At 38.9% G+C, this 11,552-nt stretch overlaps 1 long non-coding RNA gene across 7 annotated transcripts in view; it reads right to left on the bottom strand.

The window, feature by feature from the left end:
- The window catches only part of LOC144033802 (uncharacterized), a 118,306-nt gene extending 110,366 nt beyond the window's left edge, over positions 1–7,940 (bottom strand). For 5 of the 7 annotated variants that reach the window (XR_013288074.1, XR_013288075.1, XR_013288073.1 and 2 more), the window contains exon 1: positions 7,685–7,940. This is a non-coding gene — a long non-coding RNA (uncharacterized LOC144033802). Of the gene's footprint in view, positions 1–3,910; positions 3,967–7,684 lie in introns of all 7 variants that reach the window. The other 2 variants (XR_013288072.1, XR_013288078.1) reach the window with 1 other exon arrangement.
- Positions 7,941–11,552: the final 3,612 nt, after the last annotated feature.

Below are 11,552 nucleotides of genomic sequence, written 5' to 3'. Positions count from 1 at the left end.
TTACAAGTATTGAAGTTCCACTTCGCTAAGTTCGAGTCATGCGTTTGGGTTCACACTGAGTTCCGTCGTGACAGTAACCATAAAATGTACAAATCAAAAGAAGAAAAGCAGAAAATTACCATAAAATGTCTTTGCCAAAAAAATATCAGAAAATCCATTTTGAAAAAGGCAGAAAAAAAACATTAAAAAAGTATAAACTATAAAATGTCCCAAAAAATAAAAAATAAAAGAAGAAATCCCGAAAACTACCATATTATGTACACAAAATTGCCAAAGAAGTCAGAAATTTTATTTTTTTAAAAGGCAGAAAAAAAACTTTAACAAGTAACTATAAAATGTCCAAAAAAAACAAAAGAAATCCCCCAAAATACCATAAAATGTCAGAAAATTGATAGCAAAAGGGCAGAAACAAATGTCATAAAATGAAGGAAAGAGGCGGAATTGACCATAATATGTTCATAAAAATGTCAGAAACTTGACAGCCAGAAAAAGTCTAGAGATGTATGAACAACTAAGATGAATGGTAGAAGAAAATTAATCTCAAAGTATTGGATGCTGCATATATTCTGCTGTGGCGCATCTCTAATTAGCTCTTGGACACTCAGTACAGTAGTAGTACATTAACACTATTTCGTTCATCATAATGTTCAAAGTTTTCCCGGCCTCAGATTTTTTTTATTTTTTGCCAAAATTGGCTTTATTCATTCGCTCTCATTCAATCCCCTATACTGCATCTAATCTACAGATCAGAATTTCTGATCAAAACAGCAACAAATTTTTGGTGTACGAATCCAATGTTAATCGAAAAGTGCAGCCCTGGCTCTGCGTCAGGCCGCCAACGAGGCCTGGCCAGTCCCCGTGCACAGCCCAGACCAAGAGCAGACTCGCAGGGGATTTCAGCTGAATTCAATTTCACCTCTGGCCTCTGTGGCGGCAGCTTGAGCCGTGGCCCAACAAAGAGCCAAGCTTCACATTGAACGTGAGAACCCCCTCATCTCCTGACCCTCATTAACATATGAATGGGCCTGAAAATGGAACTGGAAGCAAAGGGTGACAGACAGGAATGGCAGAGTCGAGGCAAAAATGGCAAATTTTCAGATCACTCATTACCTTTCATGCCCACCTGGGATGACAGTCTGTCTCGCAAAGTCACAACAGATGTCATTAAGAGGGCCAACTAAAACATACATTACAGCTTTCTTGAGTTTTTTAAATCATTGAAAGACACTTAGCTCCATATAAAACCTGATTAATGAGAAATATCAGCCAACTCAAAATCTAAACACAGAGTATGGGTGTGCCAAATACAAGCATTTCATCCCTACCTAGCCTAACTCGTTTTTATAACTATTTAAATAACAATAATGGCACATTCCTTAAATTGGTTAGATTAAGATGTTGTTGATAAACATAACATGACTCCTTCCACTTCTCCTACATGTGAAAGTCTAGTGATTTGTTGTATTGTCTCCATGTGATAAATGATAAATGTAGTCGAGCTGTGCAAAGTCGAGCTGTGCAAAGAGCCCATTTGTGTCGTATTTACACGTTTGTCGGTCTATGATTTTTTATTTATTTATTTTTTTCAGAAAAATTTAAACAAACCGTAACTTTAGGTAGTGTGTAAATTAATGACATCTAGAACGATTCCTTGTACAAGTTGCATTGCTCATCTGAGGAATGCTTGTGAAATTACAAATTTATGTTTGGATTGTGGCTGCCTGATTTATTAGTCTGGCATTACAATTTGTTTGTTTACTTTACAAAATCATCTTGCGGGCCGGATTAAACCCCTTTGCGGGCCTGATGTTTGACGCCCCTGTCCTAGATGTAAGATGACAGTTTGGGTCGAACCATGGAGGAAAACTGTTTGCACTGTGATGCAGAATACTCAATACTCTAGAACACCCTTCACCTTTTGACATTCTTCAAAAATTATGTTTTTGAACCTTAGCAAGCAAACAGATCGGAGCAGAACCACCAACAAAACAAACCTCAACAAGAGCGAGTTCAGCGTGCGAGAAGGCCATAGGGACGTAACTTGAAAATCTGATCTCTCTCTTACACCTAAAGTACCTTGTCTGATGTCACCCCAGAGATCACTGCTGATGTCTGTACAACTAGTAAACCAAACACACTCATGACAGTTGATACATCGTATGGACTCTGCCCTGTGCAACTGCTCCATCATCCATCATCAGATCAGTACTTCCTCAAGTTCGCACTGATGCCTCCCACACTCTCAAGTGGCATCTCCAAAACACCCACACTATCTTATGTGAAAGAATAATCCTGAGCAGTCATTAAAATAAAGCTCAGAGCAGGAGGTGACAGATATACAGTACATAACAGCGTAAATCCGTTGGATCAGTCTACAAAATAATACAACAAAAATCCTCTTTAGCTTCACCCCCTGGAGCTCACTTTAAATCTTTGCATCTAAAATCTCGAGTCCCAGAGTCAGCGATGATGTTTCTCATATTTAATACTTCTGCCTCTGGTGAGTAAAAAAAAAAAAAAAAAAAAAAGTTCACTTGAAGCTTTGTGTGGCTCTTCCAGAAGAAATGCAAAGACAGCCTCTCCATCATTCAACAAGTCATAAGCTTTCCTTTATATTCTCTGCTCATTATCACTCTGTAACTCTGCACAGAACAGAGTAAAAAGTGATTGGTTTCTGCCGCAGGAATAAAAGCCCCCTGGGGTTGCCATTTTGAATGTGGGCCATGTTGAACAGGCTGGAACTGGGGATCCAAGACAACAGCGAGGGAAATAAAAGTCTATAGACAGAGCTCCAGGCCAGCAGATCCACTGTGTGTACGATAATGTACCATGGTTGTAGTTTCATTGTACTGAGAAGATAGAGTCATGATGATGACCCGTCACAACCACAGAGGGGAGGCAGGATGTGGCAAAGGGACAAAATCTGAAAGGGAGGTCAAAGGGAAATCATGGCACTAGACTTGATATCTCCATTCACAAGCTTCACTGGGAACCCGGTCGCCCTGAATGCAGCCCAATTATTTCAATACGAGCACGATGTTGGGAAGGAAAGACCACAGAAGAAAAAAAAGGGGGGGGGGGGTTGACATTCAGTCTGGCAGGCCTAGGGAGGTAACAAGTTCACGGCCCTTTCAGAAAACATGGCTGCCTGCTGCGTGATGGATCATGGAGCCTTGATTTGGCCCTCACTGGTGGGACCCGAGGAACAATGCATGGGAAACATCTTTCGACCAGAAAGAGAGGCGTAAATCCTTTGTTTAAATCAATTATCTCCTATCACTTCTGATGTATCCAGATCCAACACAGACATGAACGAGCAAACAAGTCTGACAGCTCCAAAAATAAAAACACAGAACAGTAATTAATTCCACACAAAGTTGCTAATGTATTTTTTTTTTTTTTTTTTTTTAAGAAGTAAATGAGATCTCACAGAAATGACACCTGACAACGTGATAAGAAATACTCATGATGAACTCAACTTTAAAATCTCATCCATTCATTTTTACTCCCAATTGAAGTCCATCACAGCCGACTGAGTGCGGACAAATCACGAGTCACTCACAGAGCACACGCATAGCGACAGAAAAACATTCACATTCAGACCTGGACAAGGGGCTCTTTTTACACAGCGCCGTGACCACATAACCGTGTATAGTTACAATTTACACTCTTCCGGCTTGGTCAACTACAACGGCCGTGTATTCATAGTCTCGAGTTGGGCTACTCACGGTTATTTTAATAATCAATTCACCTGTCATTCCTCTAGTTGATGAATCTGATTATATCTGATTTAATTTCCATCCTTTTATTCAAAAAGAGGACAGTATTACAAATTTACAGTGCAGAAAAAGCACAAATGGGCGAGTACCAATACCAGGTAGTGGTATTGGGCCAAAGTATCGGTACTCACGATGGTGGTCGAGACCAGTATCAGTTGCCCTCTTGTTGCTGTTTTATGATCAAGTACTAGAAATGAGAAGATGAGAAAATTGCCATTAATTGCATGTAATTTTAAGGAAAAATTATGTATTGGGATGGATATATGGGTCTTTCTTTAAAATTATTTGTCATTGTTTTGTTTATAATTTTATGTGTCAAAAGTGGCAGTGGTATCGGTACTTGATATCGGTATTGTTGACGACTCGAGAATTGAGTACTCGTACTGGTATAAAGTAATAAAGTTGATAAGTTAGCACACCGTTGATGACTGCGCAATATAACACATATGAATCTGTCCTGGTTCCTCCTCTTTGTCTTTGTTTAAGAGAAGAACCTCACATTATGTATGACTCAGTTATGTTTGTATGCATATTTGTCAAAAAGCAGAATGTTTTTCATCAACTGTCCATACTCCAAAATTCACCCTTTGATGGCAGTATCCGATTTCCGAACATGACCAGGAAGACCCCAATATATTTCGAGTCCATCAATTCATCAATTTAACCTAATGGCTATATAAATAAACATGAATTGTCTCCTGCTTTGCTAAAACATAAAAATAAAATAAAATAAATAAAATAAAATAAAAAATTAAAAAAAACACAAAAAAAAAACAGGGATTCTGTTAAACTGCGTGGAGGCGGACTAGACTAACTTTTGGTATTTTTGCAGCTTGGAGCAGTTAAAAATAGGTGTTACGTGTCGTGGGAATGAACACAGTCGACTTGATTTGCTGCCAATCGAAGTGGCTCTTCTCATTCCCTTTAAAATTAGCGTGTCCTTGACATGGCAGAAGAAGAAACTGGATTCTCGTTTTATGCGTTTTGTTTGTTTTCCTTTTTTCATATATCTGACCTCCAGGATTTATTTATTTTTTTTCACTATGGCCAGAGACTTGGGACGGGATGGGAGTGAAAATCCATTCAATGCCTGGCCTTATTTCATTTTATAATCAAGAATTAGACTATCAAAATTAGAAGAAAAAATTGCCATTAATGTCATGCAGTTTTAAGGTGGACATTAACCCAAAAATGTTCTAGTAGAAACACAGTATTCTGATTAATATTGCGTTTGTGGAATATGAGTTAAGCAGCAAAATCCACCCATTTTTGTCCATTTCAGGTGGCGGCCATTTTGCCACCTGCTGTCGACTGAAAATGACATCACAGTTGCTCAGGCCTCAAGTAACGACCAGTCACGGTTGACCTGTTTTCTAAAGCTGATCAATGGATGCAAAAAAATTTATTGATATTGCTGCTTAATTCATATTTATTTCACAAACACCATATTAGTCAGAATACAGTGTTTAGACTGGTGGTGCTGCATAGAACTTATTATTGTAAAGAAACTTTTTGGATTGACTTCCCATCTAAGGAAAAAATATGCTATATTGGGATATTTAGATCTATCTTTAAAAACATCTATCATAATTTTTTTGGGCGGGGGGAATTTTATGTATAAAAGTACTTGTGGTATGGGTACTTAGTACCAGGGACTACTCAAGACTTGAGCACTTGTATCAGTCTGCAAAAATGCGGTAACATGTTATGTTTGTTTTTTTGTGTTCTGTAAAGCGCTTTGTGACAGTTCAGGCTGTTTTGAAAGTGCTATATAAATAAACTTGAGTTGAGTTGAGTTGAGTTGAGAATTCCTATCCAAAACTTAGACACGGTTCCAGCAGCTGTAAAGTTCAGATATCACCACCAAATATCATGTCAAAGGAAACGCCTACGCGAGAATGCCCGCCATGGCTCAGAGTGGTCTGTCAAATTCACAAGCTTTTTATGCTTGAGCACAGCTACACTGTTTATAAACATGAATCCCTTCGTCTCTTGTGTAAGACAAAATAGTTCTAATGAAAAGGAACATGCTTAGGAAGGACAGAATAATCACTATCTAAACTGGATCTTTAAGATATAGTACATACACAAACACAAAAGCTGTTACCAAATCGATTTCTCAAAGCTACTACATTTTAATTAAAATAGATAATCAATGGAACCTCCAAGGTTGAACACGGTTTAACAGCACTGTCCGACCTCCATTTGGTTCAATACAAATTTCACATTTCAAAATATTTTTTTCACATTGAGCAGAATAACCGACATTCATTCACCAATTTCAAAGTACGACATTCATACTGTAGAAGATGCATTAACTGAATAGGCAAAGATTAAATTACATGGGAATCAATGGGAGCCAAGCCCTCATCAGGCACACTGCAGCGCTCCCATGAATACACTTAATTCGTCTCTGCGGTCTTTTATGTATGGTCACAACTCATCAATCATTATAAATGTTGTATTTTGTCATCTAGTTGAATTAGTTGTGCAAACCAAACATATAAGAGACAATCTGTTCGGATAATTGTGCCAAAGACGACAGGATAGAAGATTTTAACACTCCAAAATGAGAATACGTAAGGAACTGGAACGATATGACCTCCAGGGCCACAACAGAAGCCAGATTTTATTTTGAACTACTCTATCTGCAATAATATAGACTTTTTCAAATTACATTTTGTGTTATATTTTTTCAAGGGTTAGTGTAACACATGTGCAAGAATGTCACCATTTGTTCCCCCACAAAGCTCAGCAGCATACGTGTCAGACCAAATAAAATAAGAGGACTTAACCTGAGGTGAAGTATATCTATTAGATCAATAATGACAGAAACAAAACCAGAAAGCCTTGCTTATGCTTGCATTAAAAACTTGCAATGTGCATCCAGACTTGCATCAAAAACTGTTCGACAATAGTACTTAGACAAACTCAATGGTTGCTACATCAATTCACGAAATGTACTCTCCTGCCATAAGTACATAATCACAATAATAATGTAAGAGGATGTTACAATAACACCAAACGCTGGATTTGTGGTACCACAGAAGAAGCAATCTGACCTATCTGCCATTATTGCTTGGCCTTGGCAAAGGTGTGCTACAAAGTGCTCTTATATAATCCTGCCTTAACTGTTTGTTTCCCTTTCGGTGGCGTGGCCCACTTCCAAATCCAAGAAATAATAAACCTGCCAACAATGAGGCCCCAGGAGGCCAAAGCTGTCACCTAGTTTTCAGTGGCAAGAAATGCTGGGAAAGATTCTGAGAGGAAACTTTGAAGGATGCCTCTGACGGAGAACAAACAAAGTTTGGGTGAGCTGGCAGAGGTCAATATCGAAACCTCAATAATAAAAGTGGACCTAATCTACGCTAAACCATTATAGACATTAATATCATGAATTCGCAATGACTAAAACTATGGTTTTAGGAGATTTAGGATTAGGACTGAGGTGTTTTTAGCTCAAACTACTTAAGATACAGGAAATAAACAAAACTATCAACTTTATAGGAAAATCTTGCTAAATTGTAAATACATTTTGAGGTAACAATATCAAGTAATCACAACCAAACAGTCTATACGATGTTATATTAAGGCCACCGAAGCTGAAAAATCCAAATGTCATCCTGCATTTTAACCAGCGCTGTAATCACCCACGTGATCACTCAGCAAACTGCACGTCTGTTTTTCTCCTCATCACATCCACGTGGTTCAAATTTGCTGAGTTCGTCCTCCCTGAACGCATGCACGCATGCAAACACACGGCTTTTGGCATGCTGCCAAGCATGAATAGAGTCTATTATTATAACATTCAGCAGGTATTCGCACTACTCGTACAAAAGGAGTTGAGAAGGATTACAAGCAAGTAATGGATATGAGTGGTTGTTTGTTATTTTCTGGTTACTGACCTGGACAGCAGAGCAAGGACAGCGCCGGTAAGACCCTCATCTTGCTTCACTTCTCAGATTTCAAACTCCACGTCCCTCCTGACAGCCTCTTGAAGTTGGTCTGAGATGGCAAAAGGAGGGAGTGAGGGAGAGGGGAAAATGTGCTGGATGTAAAGTCTTTCCTCATCCTTTCTTTACTTTCTTTAATTTCTCTTTTCCACTAGGTAAGTTTTGCATCCTCTTGCTCAGCCATAGCACACAACTCTCCACACACTACTGGATAAAATTAAAATAACAGGGAGAGAGCGAGGGAGGGAGGGAGGGATTGAGGGAGAGAAGGTAGAGAGTGAGGGAAAGGAGAGAGAGAACAGCGTGAGGGGCAACAAAAGTATACGCAGCCTCCCTTCAAATGTAGAGGCTGGATTTCTGGCAGCAAGGAGCGCTCTACTGGGCATGCTCACAACTGAGAGGCACACTGTGTGATGAACACTCACTTCCTTTCTTGTTCTTGCCGTCCTATGCATGATCGTGGCTCTTTCCTTTAGCACATGGGAGTCAAGAATACTCAGGCCAGTCATTGCAATCCTAAAGAAAATGAAATAACTAAAAATAATAATAATCATCATCATCATCATCATAAAAGCACATTGTAAAGCTAAAACACCACTTTACAAAAAGGGGAAAAAAATGTAGGAAAGCAACACACCACAACCAACCAATTACTCACATTGATGGTTGACAGTATACAGTACATGTCCAACCCATTAAAATAAGATATATACAACATAATATACATAGGCCTGAGGTACAGGCAATGAGGCCTCTAATACTGCTTGGGCACATGGAGAACAAGCACCTGGAAATAAAACAAAGTCTGGATTAAAATCAAGGCAGACTATCCAGAGTAGGGATGCAACAATGGCAATATCGCGATATTAAAACTGCCACAATATATCATCGTCGTCATGCCACGATATTAAAACAGCACATCTGTTGAAAAGGTCAGGTTGCTTTCCATTTGTGCAGTTCTAGCACCCTCCGGTGGCTAGTTTTTTTTAGTGCAGTTTAATTTTCACAAGGCACGTTTTGGCCCTTATACTTTTAAAATCCACACTAATAGTCAGATGAGGGGAACATATGTTCTTGTGAATCAAGTCAATATGTGGAGGAACTCAAAGTGTGTGTGCGTACAAAAGCACAATATTGTCTTTTTTTAAAGTTATGAACTCTTTTATTTTTTTTACAAAATTGTGACCTTTTTTGTATCACCAACTTACCCACAATATCGTGATAATTATTGTATCGTGGCTATATCATGATAATATTGTTTCGATATCTGGGATGTTTGGATATCGTTCCATTCTTAATCCAGACAGTGTCACAAAAAAGATGTGAATTCCTTGCTTCCACTTCCATACATCCTAAATCTTTGTGAAGCATTAAGTGCAGGACTCCAACTAATTACAACAACTACATTCAGCGTCATAGTGAGTATTCTATGACAGTCCATCACAATTTAACTCTTACTGAAACTGGTCCATGGCACAAAAAAAGGTAGGGGACTGCTGGTATGAATTACACTGAATATGATGTTCATATAGTCCGCCTAATGTTGGTGCTATATCAGGTGCCAAGTCCTGACCCAGATTATTACCAGGAAATCATGGAGCAACACAGAAAATGTTTCTTCTGCATTTGAATTTGCCTCCCATATTTAAACCATCTTGACCAATGAGACATGTTCTGATTTCTTGAGGACCGCTTATCCAAAGCTGATTGAATAATGTGTTAAAAAAAAATAAAAAAATAGGTAGCTGCCTATACGATGTTTCCTGAGGTCCGTCTACTGAAACAGCAATGTAATCTTGTCCACATCCTGAGGGGAAGCTAATCCATTCGGACTGTCTGAAGGGTGTCGATAAAGGTCAGGTGGAGGAGGGCCAGACGGCTGCAGACTTGACCAACTGAGGTCAGAGATTATGTGAAGCAATAGGTCAACATTGACGAGAAAGCAATGCAACGGCTGGACAAACCAGAAGCGTTTGTGTCCAGCTGGTGACAGCTGATGGAGTGAAGGAGTGTGGGGGTAGCAAATACAGAGTTCAAAATAATAAAAAAAAGAAAAGAAAAAAGAAAAGAAAAAAGAAGCCAGATAATCTTGAAGGAATCACAAACAAAATTCAGGTCATTGTTGGTTTAATTTTGTGAGTGAAAACTTGGAAAAAAACACCAATTGAAAGATAGATAGATAGATAGATAGATAGATAGATAGATAGATAGATAGATAGATAGATAGATAGATAGATAGATAGATAGATAGATAGATAGATAGATAGATAGATAGATAGATAGATAGATAGATAGATAGATAGATAGATAGATGGATGGATGGATGGATGGATGGATGGATGGATGGATGGATGGATGGATGGATGGATGGATGGATGGATGGATGGACGGACGGACGGACGGACGGACGGACGGACGGACGGACGGACGGACGGACGGACGGACGGACCGACCGACCGACCGACCGACCGACCGACCGACCGACAAGTAGAGAAGTTGTTTGCCAGGTTAGAGAAGACATTTACAGACCTGGTTCTGGTCTGATGTTTTGCATCAATAGAACAAGATGGAGGAGATTTTTTCAGCAGTGTCAGAAACATGTGAGTCGATGGTTGAAACCAATACTAGCCAGCTCCTCCTAGTTCAATACGAGTCATTAGCCCTCTCACCTCTCTCCAAGCACCTGTGACCTCAGCCATTGTCTGACGCTGGCCGATCCTGACGAGAGTCCCAGTGCACAACAAAGCCCTGTCGTGAACTCCAGATTGGATGCCCCATGGTCACAATTTGCCTGTCTGGGTTTAAATGAAGTGGGTCAGATAAACAAAACACAACGGTCATCAACTTTAACTTCCCTGCGCATCGTCAACCCAGCCCATTGCCGTCTGATGAGGGCAGGGAGTGACAAGCTGTTTACAGCCAATGAAATAATTTCACCTGCTTCTGGAAATACAGATACAATACCATGAAGCAACACAAAAGAAGGAGTAGAATAAATGTGTTTTCTCACTGGATACAATGAATTATGATGGAGAACCATAAAGAACAATACATTATGCATGAAAATGATTTTAATTAAAAAAATGAATACAATCACATTAACAAAGTTAAAACTATCGCCCAATCTACAGTAAATCTGCTGATTAAAAAAAAATTAATTGAATGAAAATGAAAAATTTAAAAATTAATTATCTTATTTCCATGTATATCGATTAAAACAATGTATCAAAGGAAATCAGAGAGTCAGTGATTTACTGTTAACTATTTTCTTTGGATTTATGACTACAATTTCATCAGATGAGACAGTATAAGATACTGCGGAAAATTTTGCCACAATGTTTGGTGCAATAGCACAGCCAAAACAGAACATGTGGTGATGTGTAGAAGGTGCTCTGTGTACTATCTTGCAGCGTCCATATGGTACACCAGCACCACCATTTGAATTTAAAGCAAACTGCAGCAGCCTGCCTCCCTAATCTTAAAATCACTCCCGTCAACAGTTCGGATTATTGCCCCAAAACAGCAGCAGTTATGGATATACATAACTCTAACGTAAAGGAAAGTCTGTCAAATTGTTGAATGCAAACGGTACCTGTCACATTCTATTTGTTTGTTTGTTTTTTCCATTCAAAACTATTTCACGTACAAAAATATGTTTTATATCTTATCTATCAAATATATTGTTATGTAGCACAGCTATAGCTAGAAGTAAACGTATTTCAGCTCACCTCAAAGTTTAGCGATTTTTCAGCACTTCGGCGGTCACGTGCACATCTCGATTTATTTTATTTTTTTATTTTTTTATTTCCTTACCATTTTG

This window comes from Festucalex cinctus, chromosome 13 (assembly GCF_051991245.1).
Source record: "Festucalex cinctus isolate MCC-2025b chromosome 13, RoL_Fcin_1.0, whole genome shotgun sequence".
Taxonomy (NCBI): domain Eukaryota; kingdom Metazoa; phylum Chordata; class Actinopteri; order Syngnathiformes; family Syngnathidae; genus Festucalex; species Festucalex cinctus.
Note: the sequence above shows the minus strand (reverse complement) of the source record. Positions and strands in the feature narration are given on the sequence as shown.